A 12,070-nucleotide genomic window follows, 5' to 3' on the forward strand; every position below is an offset into this window, starting at 1 on the left:
TATATATATATATATATATATATATATATATATATATATATATATATATCTTCTCTCCTGTCTAATCAAATCGACGCCATCGCTGCCCTAAGATCGATCACCATCTGAAATTTTAAAATGTTCCGCGTAAAAAATGATAGCACACGATTCCTAGAATAATTAACCGCACTGACAAGTTCGAAAATATATGTTTTGGATTCGTTGGAATTAATCGGAATAATTTCGGACTTCGTGTGTCTTAATCAAGCATCTGTTTTTTTTTCGTCGGAGCTCGTTAAATCATTCGCGTGAGAGAAATCGTTAGCGGTATCGTAAATTCATGGACACGTGGACTCGCGCGTCCACCGTAGGCGAATACATATTTTCGCAGACGTTTAATACCGCGCGCCGGTTAAAATCGGTAGAGAGGAAAAGGAGGCCTGGAGGAAGACCACTCGAGGAGGAAGAGAACGGTTTGAATGCGATCCGAATGCAGCGCGACTGGTTCTCCTCGCGCGATCGCGGGGAATCTTAAGCACCTGCCACTTAAGGACCGGATTGCACCGCGGGAATGAGAGGGCGAGCGGAGAGATCGAGCGAGTCGAGAGAAAGAAAGAGAAAGCGGAGAAAGAGGCAGAGGAAGAGAGGGCTCCGAGAGCACGGGAAGAAGAGAGGCCGAGCGATATCCTTAGGGATCGAATGTTTCTCGAATCGCTATCGATGGACGCATAAATAATCGAATACTTTTAAGTATGAACTGGTTATCGCGAATAGTGGATATAATAAGATTGTCTTCGTATACTAATCGTTAATTACGTGATTTGTGAACAACGTTGCTCGCCAAGGAGAATAATTAATTCCTTTTTAATCAAACGCATGTCATCCCGTTCGTCCTCAATTTATAGTGTAAAACGACTTTACTGTACCTTACGGTGATACGTAAAACGAAAATTGAGTCTGACTAATCAGAAACGCGATCGCATCGCTTATTGTTAATGGTGTAGGGTAATTTGTCTGATGGCGGTCGGATAAGATCCGTCCTTGTAGATCGTGTAGGTGGATGCTGGCGGTATTGCTTGGCCCCTAGCGTAAGTCCTCTCTACGCCGGAGACGCCTAGATCACCGAAGGAGACGGGAAACGACAATGGACGTGCCCCGGACTCGTGCTTTCGAACTTGGTCGTCGCACTCTCGGCGCGCGGCACGTACGGCGATGAAATCATAAATCGGTGAACGCCAGCCCGCCGGCACTGATAGCGAGCAACCAATAATTATGCTAATACATACATCGTAATATATCCGAGGAGGCGGTTATTCGTATACGTACCGGGGTACCGTAAACCGGCGGGACCGTTTCGATCTTCGGCCGCGGCGCGATTTCCACTGACTCGGTCGCGTTCTATTCGGAGTACAAAGTCGAGCTTGGCGACACGTCGCCGTCGATCTTCATCGAAGCCATCAGGCTGATATTATCGCCCGCGTATAATTCACGCGGGAATATTTACGACGCGTCAGCGTTCCGTCACAATGTATCGGCTGACACTGTCACGAGAACATTATTTTTTTTTTACCGTGAGTAACAATACATTAAGACGTCCGTCAAATACCCCTGCACTATAGTTTTCTTGTTTGTGAATATGCTGGGATATGTCAATAAAACAATGATTCACGATCTAGCGGACTTAGCGGTGTTAGTAGGTTCGGTAATCACAGATAAAAGCAAATTGCACGAGCACTTTATGGTACTCCCGTAGACATTGAACCCTCGTTATGACGAGTGGGGGATGGGCGCGATAACGTTAACGAGTAATTACCCGTGCAAAGACGAATGGTCATCATTACGTCTTCATGCTGAATATGATCCCCCGAGATATCAACCGGATGCGAATAAAGGATAAAAGGAGCCACGAATCCTGTGGGCCGAGTGCCGCGCGCGAGTCGAGCAGATCTCGATGCATGGCACGGAAGACGATCGAGGAGGGCTCTCCTCTCTTTGGCTTTATCCGTCCAACGAATCTGGTTGAGTAGCGCCGTTAATCACGGTTTCGCCCGCCGACAAGATTAACGCCATTAACGCCTATGGGTACGAATTAAGAGAATATTATATGGCGGCTCGGAGATGCGCGCTGGTAATAGGAACCGGCAAATTAGGCCGAATGGCTCGGTAATCTATTAAGATAAGTTGACGTCCTGGTCGAAGAGCTTTATCGCCCTCCTCGTCCGTAATCCGAACACAACTATAGCCTTCCGTATCTGCAGAGGGTGGAATCGTTGACCGCGCGATCGAGATTTACGGCAATTATCATGTTGCGTATATATGCGCTGACCGAACTATTACTTTACAATTATTGGTTTTTTATTTATCATTAACTTGTAATATTTATTCTTATTTAATAAAGCTCTCAAAAACATCGAGTACATATATGTAAGTTTAGCGACAATTTTTAAAAAGTACAATTTAACTAATTTTTATGTATTGAAATGTTGTTTTAACTATCAAACGCTTTTACGCATCAAAAATGCGAACTCATGGATGTAACGCTTGTGCTAACGTTGTTACCTCAACCGGTATCTATATATATGTACTATCCTGATTCGAATTCGATAAATAACAATTTGTATCGCGTGCAGCGCAGAGAGCGAGATGAATGTTAACGTAGTCGGGGAATATAACGACCGATCGATTTGCGAAGTTGCTCTCGCGCCTGAAGCTCGAAGAAGCGAAGATGGAGACGCGCGTCTCGTTTTCACTTCAATGAAACAAGAATAAAAGATCGCGCATGCGATCCTGCATGCATTTAATTAATTACGGCAAAGTAGGAAGGGACATGCAAAGAGGAGATATGACAGCGGGAGGGAGGGGGTCGCTCTCTCTCTCGATTTTCCATAACGATAAAATACTGTACGTATCAACGGAACCGCGCTTATAACGAGCGTCTCTCGCTGAAGCGGTTTGGTCCACCTTGGGATAAATTCATTTTGCCGACAGAAGCACTGAGATGGCCCCTATCATCCCGTGTATTTTTCCCGAGGGGTAAACGTATCGTGTTGTTCGTTACTGCTATGTGAACGGACGGCGCGGCGGCCGCGACGTCGCGAGGCTAAACCTCGTGATTCGCGGCGGGAGCGGGACTCCGCGGGTCCGGTGCGCCGGCAACAAAAATGCGAATCAGGTTTCTCGCGGTCCCATTAATCTCGCAGATTCTCGGGCGCCGTTCTACGGTCGTCGATGAACTCGAGCGGCTGCGTTATAGGCGAGCGAATGCGCTCGAGGCGGTTTCTATACGCGGGGACGCACTTCGCGTCGATTTCCTCGAGTTGCTCCGATCGCGAGATCGAGAGTTATTTGAATATTCATTTAGATGTTTATGCATCCGCTGATTTAACATTCCCGCCTTTTTTGTTGCAATTTTCCAATTTTATGCAATTTTTTAATAGTTTGTAATTCTCTTTGAAATATCGCGATTCGAATTAGTTATGTAAATTAGATCATTGATATATGTATTAATAATTATTGGCATTATTGATACGAGCTTGACAGAGGTGTATTTCGACCAATGTGAAATATCGATTACAAACGCATTATTATTACGACGAGTCGTTACACGATAGCGTATATATAATATATACGCGTATACGCAACTGGAATCGTAACGCGTGTGCGTGCGTACGGAAACGCGAGCGATACACGTGCTCGATTATTCGAGTGGCAAGCCCAGAAAATATCAAATACGCGACGTTACTCATCGACTGTTATAAATTCGTCTCGCTATATTAGGTATCGGGTCGCTGTAGAGAAAGAGAGAGACGTTCCGTGGCTTGGCGGCGGCGGCGGAAGGAAGATCGGCAGGATCAAGAGAGCAGAGAGTAGAGTATAGAGAGGGAGGAGGGTGGGGAGGGGAGGGGAAAGAGGTTACTTTTAGCGCGGAAGGGAGCGCGGCTACGCGGAGACGCGATTATTAATCGGCGCGATCAATTAAATCGCAATGGGATACGAGCGATTGCGTGCGCAGGATCAATAATATCGCGGACGGGCGTACAAGACGCAAGGGTATCCTTTAATGCGAGGATAGGTGTATCGATTATTGCGATCTCGTTTATCCGGCTGTTCCTTTTTTTTTATCGGGTTCAGCCGACTCTCGCGTAACAGCTCCGACGATATCGGCGTATTGCGGGCGAGAATTGCGCCGTTGCGCTATTAAGCCTCGTTTCATCGAAACGTATATACTCGCGATGGAGTTATCAGCGCGTTGCTCTCGCGACGGCCAATTTCCGCGCGAGATATGTTTGCCAGTCACACACGAGGCTATAGATCGCTTATTCGAAGTCGCGACTCGCGAAAAAGATCCGGACGGGGTAGTCACGTCGCAATTCTCGCTGACTTACATGTTGATCTTTCCGGTGGATCGGCCAGAGAGAGAGATGAGAGAGAAAGAAGCGGAGAGGTTGAGGAACGCAGAAAAGAAACGCGAGTTAACCACCGCGGTGTCGTCGAACCGGTCTCCGCAGATCGTACTCTATTGAGACGGCGGGCCACGCGAGAAAAGCGTCGACGGACGGACGGCAGGTTCGAAAGCGAGGAGGAGTTCTAGCCAGGCAGGCAGGAGACTATAGAAGGCACACAGCGCGGAGAGCGGACAGCTATCTTAATCGACGACCTTTCTCTTAACCCGCTGGAGAGTCTCGCCGGTGGCGTTGCAGCACGCTCTTGCTCTCGGAGAGCCGGGTTCCTTCTGCGAGAAAGAAAAAGAGAGAGTTCGCTGCTCGCGGAGGAGGCCCGCTTGCGGAAGACGAAGAGATAGGGGTCCCAAACGCGGCCAAGACCTCCGCGGGAACATGCGGGAGAGAGAGTCTCCTTCCTTGCGGAACGCGGAATCCAATGCTGTTGGCGCGTTGAGACCGGGCAACCAGTTGGGACACGGGGAGATCGATCTGCGCGTGGGCGGTTGCCGAATAATAATAAACTGGCCCCTCTTTCGAGAGTCGAGGACCTCGGGCTATCCGTCTCTGTCTCTTCCTGCTTCGCCCTTATGCCGTACTGCCCTTGACGGAGCGTTCCTCGCGTTCTCCGTTCCACCTTGATAAGAGGAGCCCTCTTATCGCGATGTTCAACAAATAGCTGATATCAGCATTCTACTTGCGTGATTAATTAATATTAACTGTTGTAAATACCAACGGATAATTCGGGTTTTCCACTTGCTAAATACGGATAAGATCCGTTAACGTTTCGGCTTTCGCGCTTTCAAGGGGACAAGACCGACAAGACGTATCCGTCTGCGATCTTGGTGCGTGTGCGGCCGCGTTCGTATCTGAAATTCTGCCGAGCCGCCGCGGCCGGTGACAACGAGACAAACGGACGCCATTAACCGAATGCCGAATTCACGAAAAATAAACCTCGCGCACCTTCCCACCGTCCACCATCGTGACGATTCTCCCTCCACGCGCGAACACGGGGGCTGGGGCGAAGGGCGATAACGAATGGCGGGACGTACGTCGCGGCGATAGCTTGACAAATATATATTAAACTATTTTAATGAGAAGTGGCCGCCATATCTCATCGCAATTACCGGGCAGCGACCCGCCGGGGGCCCCGTTCGACTCGCCTTACGGCTCGCTGGTCCACAGCGAAAACACGCACCCCGAGAGAGCAAAGGTTAAGAGGAGGTCCATACTGGTTCCTTCAGAAACGGACGGTCGTTGTGGCGTATACCAATTTGAGATACTTCGAAGGAAAAACGCTACGGGAACCGGCGGATATCATTTCTAATAATAGTATATTGTTTCTAAATTTTATTGATAATTTTATATTACTGTTATTGGTTGATGAAGTTATCTATTTCCTCTTCTTTTCTTCCTTTCTAAACATATATTGTATAATATAGTAAACGTCTATCTCTATCACCGTTGAACGTCGCGTTTGATCGATACGATGATAAACGCAAGATGAAAGATTCCGTTCCCTGTGGCAGGATCAAATAGTCATCTACAAGATTCTCGCGTTCGCGCGATTATCGTTCGATGGAGAACCGGTCGTTTCACACGCGCGCGGGTGCGTCTATCGGTCGAACGCACGTCTGTCGACAAGTCTGTCGGATAGCCTCGATATTCGCCGCTAGTCTCATAGAAAATCAACCTCGACGTGGCCGTCGCACCTCGTGTGGCGAGCACGAGAAAAAATGGCAAGGAGGACGAGGTAGACAGCAGAACGCGGTGAAGAAGCGAGAAAAGTGGCAAGAGACGAACGGAGAAGGAGGAGGAGGAGAAAGAAGAAGAAGAAGAGAGACACGTTGCCTCTCACTGCCGACTCTTCAGGCAACAGTGAGTGACGGTTCTATAGAGTTCGTCGGGTTGGTAGCTTTGTGCGAGCTTCCCCCCTACGATCCTCTCCTCCTTTCGCGGTTACTTTTACTCCACCACTCTTGCGAGCTCGTATGTAAAGCATCGTGGCCGCGGCTTCGGCACGACGTTTAGTACCGTACGTCGTGTACATCCGCTGTAACCTCACTGTGAAACGGGCCCTGGTATTCACGACACTCTCGAGCATGATCATCTTCTTGCGGTGTGTGCTTTGGCCTCGTTTCCCATTCCGGAAAGTGGGTACAGCGGGAATTACGAATATGTAAAGACTTTCGGTCAACCGGGATTTGAAAAATTTATTCCAACAAGGCGCATTGTATACATACATATCTATAATATTATTGAGCCATTATCGTGATAACTTAAATTAGAAATTATGCTAAACATATAACAAGTCTTAAAATAATTTATTTTGCATCTTCTTTGCTTTATTTGTGACGATTAGGACGCAAAGAGTTGTGAGTCTACGTAACTCTTATAATAATGCTCGTTTTTCCAATTTTTCATCTTCTTTTCGGGCTTCTCTCTCCTCCCGTTAGTAGAAAATGCGTCTCGCAATTTTTCACCGTTCACCTCCCACGTCCCACGTGCTCAAACATGCACAAAATTCGCATACGCGCTTGCGTTCAATGGAAGGGACGAGAAGCCGAGAAGAGAAGAAGAGCGTCGACGCGTGCGGCGAGAGCGAGGCGGCAAACACGCGTATATTTATTTATGCGAACGGAATACGGAGCCAACTAATTGTACGGCCGCACATTTGCAGTGACTCACGTGTCGGGCGTCGTCCCCCGGGTGTCAATCGCGTGACAAAGGTACTCGCGGAGATACTCCGGTTCCCTATCCACCCACGAAATTTCCGGCTCGGACCGTGTCTCCGACACCGACAAATAGCACAAGTCTACATCGCACGCATCCCGTCGCTCGCGCAATTAGGACCTCTTATGTGCAAATGCCGAAAGTTTTAAGCAGGCGCTAGCATATATATGTGTCGCGTGGAACGGCGTGAATGGGACATCATCGTCTGGGAACTTTGTAGGAATTACAACGCGTGTCCCTTTGTGAAATAATACGTCTCGCCGGCAAGATGACATTTGTGCTAGTCGGAGAAGGAATTTGAATACGCGCGGTTTTACATAAGCGAAAGTACAGATTTCCAAGATATCTTTCTTCAAAATATGTAAACGACGCTCGCGATGTTCGTGATAACGTCAAGAATAACGGACGGCTGAGGAGAAAGAAAGACGAGAAATTCCGACGACAAGAAGGAAAAGTGGAGGATTCTCGCGGCGAATACTCACGGCAGTGCGCCGGACGACGACTGTCAGTCCGTCAGCGAGGTAGCGAGCCGCGAATACCGAGGATGGCTTCCCTGCTCGCTCGACGAACAGCTCTATCCGTCGAGCTCGTGTACACAAAAAGCAGAGAGGCTGAGCCGTCGCGCGCACAACGAACGAAAAGCATGAACGACGATGGGGGCCGGGAGCCGACAGAAAAACGCTCGAATATCGCTCGATGGTACGAAGGAGTTGGCGTGAAGATTTTGGAAACGCGAGTCAAAAAAGATCTGTTGCGATTGGAATCGCGATTCCGATGGAAAAAAAAATAGCCAGCGGCGACCTCGGCGACCAGGTATTGTGGATATATCTCGAATCGCGAAAGCCTGGTTCGTTACGAGGAATAATAATTCTCACCAGAGGCGAAACGAATCGGTTGACGTAAATAGGCCGTAGAGGTGTGTCGCGCGCGAGATTAATTTACTCGATGATCTTGTGTGCTCGATGATTTTCTAATTCTCCACGGTGGGATTCGAGCGTGAAGGCCGGCCGCACGAAGGTCGATGGCATTGCGCAGCGGGAATTACTCGGTGCGATGAATTTCCTTCGTCGGCGACTGTTTCGGCATCGAGGACACGTACTTATGTATACGTGGAAGCCGTTCCAGTTTGCCAGTGAGTTTTACGAATCACCGTGAGCGATTACAGTGAGCTCTCCGCGACGAGGGGAGATACCGCGGCCGGCCCGCCGGGGATGATTTAGTGACCCAACGATGTGAAGGATAATCGTATGAAATATCGCCGCGTCGCGTCGTAAGCCGAACCCCGCGCGATTGCGCGGCATAGTGAAGGTAACATCACGGGTGAATGCCGCGAACCGGGGCGGACGCGGGGGCATCGTTGACCCCGGGGAATGTGCGAGAGCTCCGCGCTCGGTAAAGCTTAATGCACGGGAATTTCATACAATATTAAGGAATATTTTTTTCTCTTACGGAAGGAAACGCTATTCGAGTACGATGCCATTAGCTCCGTGAATCGCTTGCATTAATCAAGGCGTCGCGCAAGTCCGATCGCGCGCGCAGAACACAGAGAGTGTTCCTGCCAAGCGCGGCGCCGGAAAACACTGACACGCGCAGAATGCCGAAAGATCGTCTGACTAATAGACCGCCGGAGGTCCATTACGGTCCAACAGGCTCGCTTCTAGCGTGCATAGAGGCGTAGCGGGTTCAATAACGACCGCGGCGGCCTGTGAATCGTTTCGAAACGATTAAGCGCAATCTTACCTTCTTGATATTATGCCTTTGACTGACGCGGTTTTGGATTCCTCGATGGATTGATCGATATAATGTATTTGCGAACGCGATATATTGATTGAAAATGCATTTAAACTTTAGTGCAATCTTAGCTAGGAAAAAGCGTACGTACTGAACGCGGCTCTCACAATAGCGCGGTGGTAATTTATCGTCCTCTGTTAACAAATTGTTCTGCGAGTCCGCGAAATTACGTGGCGGGCAAACGAACGGGACCGATTAGATATCGAGATCGCGGTCGGTAAGAGAAAATACCGAAATGAATTGTGCTTAGGCACACAATACGATCGCGGACGTCGGCGAACCGGTCAGGCAATTACTTGGAAGATCGATTATCACCCGTTAATAGACTCTTCGCGGGCATCGGCGCGATGCCTCGCGACGGGAACTTCATAACTTCCTATAATAATTGCCACGCGCACGCGAAACGCTCATGGTGCCCGGCGCACCCAGAGAACTCGCATCTACATATATACATATATTTCGAAACGTGAAACGGCAAGTTATACCCTTCCCCAAAGATTCTAGCGATAAAAAGTTTAGCTAAAAAATATCTTGTATTTTTTAAGTCAATTTTATATTTGTGACACAGCTATATAATTATCGACAGAATGGCGTTATCTTTAAAGCGGATCTGGAAATTGATTATTTCGTAGAATAGAATTTTCTAGGAGATCCGATCCTGAATGAAAAAGCAGGTGTCCTCATCAGACAAAAAATATATTACCCGCATGTCTCGTGACTCACGGACAGCCTCGCGTCTTGCGTGTCGCCAATATACGATCTATATCTCTCTAATGAGTGTCAAGAAGAAAGCTTGAAAAATTTCTTCTCTGCGTCGTTCGGCGCGAACGACTTTACGTTACTCCGAGGTCGTTTCTTCATCGGACGCGTCCTGGTGGCGGCAATTCGTTCAACGGGCTGAACATTTATCTCCTGCATATTTCTTCTGGCATTGCGGAGCGCGCGACATAAAGAATCGGCGACGCACGCACTACTCCTCCGCACTTTGCTCCATCGACAAATACGAAATTGCTCTGCGAAACATTTTAAAGTATCATCTGTGTAGGCATTCGATAAAGTTCAATACTTTTGGCGATTCTTTCTCTAGTGGCCCCTACCTACTCGAGAAATTTACAGATCGTCCCTCCTGATCGAACTCGGTTTTCGCAGGAGCGTTGCATCATCATTGCGCCGCTCGAAAGCCCGCATACCAGATGCATCGCGCCGAGTCATCTGCGATTTACAGTGATAACTTTTGCAGGCGGACAATTTATACTTGTTGCGCCACGGCGACGGCGACCATTTCAGACGTTGGTGACTGCGGGCGATCGGTACCACGTATTGGTCCCGACGATCGGATAGGACCCTGGAAGCGACAGTGATGCGGCTGTCGAAAATGCTAACGATGAAATCAAGTATACGAAAGAAGTTTGACGTAAATAAAAATATCGTTAAAAAAGCACGATTTCTAACGCGTTCTAAGAAGAGAGTTATCCTCTGAAGGCGAGATTTATCGTCCGAATCTGTTATAGCGTAATGTATCCTTCGACGGATAAAAATTGAGACGAAGTACCGGCTTGATTACGATCATCGGTATGCTCCTGAGAGCCAATGCCGACACCTGCTACTATGCAGCTGTAACAATTAAGTAAATAAATTCGCTACTTTGATCTGGACGCGGCTTAAGAAGCCGATGGGGGAGAGGAGGGTGAGAGAGGGAAAAAGCAAAGAACCATGGAGGAGAGTACCGCAGCAGAGGGAAGGTTCGCGCGCCATCCTTAAAGGCAGAGGCGCGAGCATGCTGAGAGCCTTCCGAGGCACCGTATTTTATAACCGGTGTAGACAGCCACCGCTCGTACATATATGCAAGCGATTCTCTTCTTAGTCTTCCCTTCTCTCCCCCCCCCTCTTTCTCTCTTTCTCTCTTTCTCTCTTTCTCTCTATGGTAGTGCGTACAACGTAGCGAGAATGAGACCCGCGTCTGCTTCTTCTCGTGGTTTCTTGACAAACGTACGCGGGACCCCACTGGCAACGATACCTCCGACCACCACGGCGACGGGGATGATTTCCAATCGTCTTTTACCTCCTTTCTCTTTCTCTGTTCCTTCGGGGACGATGAATGGTGAGAGGAAGGAACGCAGAGAGAGAGAGAGAGAGAGAGAGAGAGAGAGAGAGAGAGAGAGAGAGGGTTTTGACGGGTAAGACACGCGGGGTGAAGGGCGAATGGGGTCCTACCACTGTTGCGTTGTATGCGCACTTTAATACGATTATCTGATCGCGGACGGACATTCAGATTATTTATATTACACGCTTGTACTTGCGGCCGCCGGAAGATTTAAAGCCACTTTAAGCGATTGTAAAATGCGTTACATACGGCGTACGGAAAGGCGCGATTCCCCTTAGCTTTGTTGAATATTGGAAGCGATGTTGCGTATTGTAAGTGATACGATACATAGTGAGTTAAATCTTGATTTATAACTGGTCTTGCTAACGCTGACTATCTTTAACTCACCGTGCGAAACGTTGTCCGTTTGATTGCTAGATCGCAGAAAATTAGGGTGAGGAAATCGATTAAATTTTTAAACGTGAGAGAATTTGTTTTACGGTGTAACGTCTGTTACGTAACGCATCTAAGCGTGACGTCAAAGCATTATTTCGATTACCTGCTTGGGGATCTAGGAGGGTTTCCTCTCAAAGCGAACAAAGCGTTTACGATCTCTCGTGGCTTCGACGCCGGTCTGTCTTAAGGAGGGTCCACATTATCGAGCAAAACCGCGAGCTGAACTTCGCCGCGAACCGATCATGCGTCCACATTATCGAGCCGAACCGCGAGCCGAACTTCGTTGCGAGCCGATCATGCGTCCACATTGTCGAGCCGACGGACTCGCGCGAGGCTCGCGAACCTCGAATCGAACATCAGTGCGAACCATCGCGTGCTCACCCCACGAATCTGCAAGGATTTTGATGATACGCGGTTTGGCTCGCAGTGTCCCACCAAAAGTCGGTATTCTGACGAAACATCAAAAGATGCTTTTTATGATCAGATTATACGCTTTCTCGGGTGGTAGACTGGTAGTTAAGCTTCGAGCTAGACAAATAATGACAAAAAACAAAAAATGAACGATGAAAGAAAACGTGAGTAATTGCCC

Source organism: Temnothorax curvispinosus, unplaced genomic scaffold (assembly GCF_003070985.1).
Source record: "Temnothorax curvispinosus isolate PA1 unplaced genomic scaffold, ASM307098v1 QBEX01004775.1, whole genome shotgun sequence".
Classification (NCBI taxonomy): Eukaryota; Metazoa; Arthropoda; class Insecta; order Hymenoptera; family Formicidae; genus Temnothorax; species Temnothorax curvispinosus.